The sequence below is a fragment of the Athene cunicularia genome (genome assembly GCF_003259725.1).
Source record: "Athene cunicularia isolate RWA chromosome 7 unlocalized genomic scaffold, athCun1 chr7_part1, whole genome shotgun sequence".
NCBI classification, from domain to species: Eukaryota; Metazoa; Chordata; class Aves; order Strigiformes; family Strigidae; genus Athene; species Athene cunicularia.
In genome coordinates this window covers 18904520-18905505 of record NW_020799107.1, presented here as the reverse complement: position 1 = coordinate 18905505, position 986 = coordinate 18904520, and the positions used below count along the sequence as shown (strand labels likewise).

Below are 986 nucleotides of genomic sequence, written 5' to 3'. Positions count from 1 at the left end.
GGGGAAGCGACTGTTATTTTCAGGCTGTAATGAAGGCCTCCTGCACTACCCGGCAGGCAGAACGGGGCGCGTTCAGCGCGGGCGCGGCGAGCACCGGGGGATCTCGGCGAGGTGATGCGAGGAGGGAGCTGGGGGCAGCCACGCGGTGCTGGAAAGGCATCTCCAGGGTAGCGCAAAGCCGCGGCGGCTTCGTAATAAACTCACAGGGAAAACAAAACAAAACAAAACACCCAAACAAAAATAGAGGCACCTGCTCACCGTTCTTTATAATCGCAAGCACAGGATATTGAGCCGACAAACTACCGCCTCCCACCTGTTCTTCCGCAGCACAAACAGGTGTTTCCTTATTCCCGTGGGCTGTTCTCAGGTGTGGCCTTTGTTTCACTGTTACCGTGTGCTATCCTCTATATTTATTAGAGGAGGGACGTGGTCCGATGGGTATGTGCCTACATTTCTGGACTAGTTTCATTTAATCTCAGTGGAATCATTCCGGATTTACACAACTGTAAATGATGTCTGAAGATATCATTTCTATATACATAAATTGTATGTAAAAGGCTGCTTAGTAATTGACTGTATACTAATTAAAAAGCCTCAGCTACGTTAAGTGATATGTAATCAGATACATAATCGGTCTTAGGAAGTGTTACTTATTTACAAAAGGAAATGTTTTAGTCTCTGTACTCAGCAGTACAAATCAAAGGAATAATAGCCATATATTCTTTTTAATCATAATATTTGGGGAAGTATAATAATAGAATAAAACTCTTACTATATGTTTCTTCACTTTTCATGTTGTTTGGATAGTGGAGGAAGCTGCAGTCTGCACTTTTCTCTTTCTGCTCTTTGTCTTGACCAAGACCATATATTGCCCTGAATAAGTATTCAGGTTCCTGAAGAACTAGTTTACACAAAGTGAAAGGAGCATATTTATTTTAACACTTGATCTAATACCTAACATCTAGTGAAGTCATAATGTCCAGCAG

At 42.7% G+C, this 986-nt stretch overlaps 1 protein-coding gene across 1 annotated transcript in view; it reads right to left on the bottom strand.

Annotated features, from left to right (window-relative positions):
- KCNH7 (potassium voltage-gated channel subfamily H member 7) overlaps positions 1-749 on the bottom strand; it is a 234127-nt gene extending 233378 nt beyond the window's left edge. The window contains exon 1 of the mRNA XM_026852304.1: positions 259-749. The gene's annotated coding sequence lies outside the window, so the exon portion shown is untranslated. The remainder of the gene's footprint in view (positions 1-258) is intronic.
- Between the last annotated feature and the right edge of the window lie 237 nt (positions 750-986).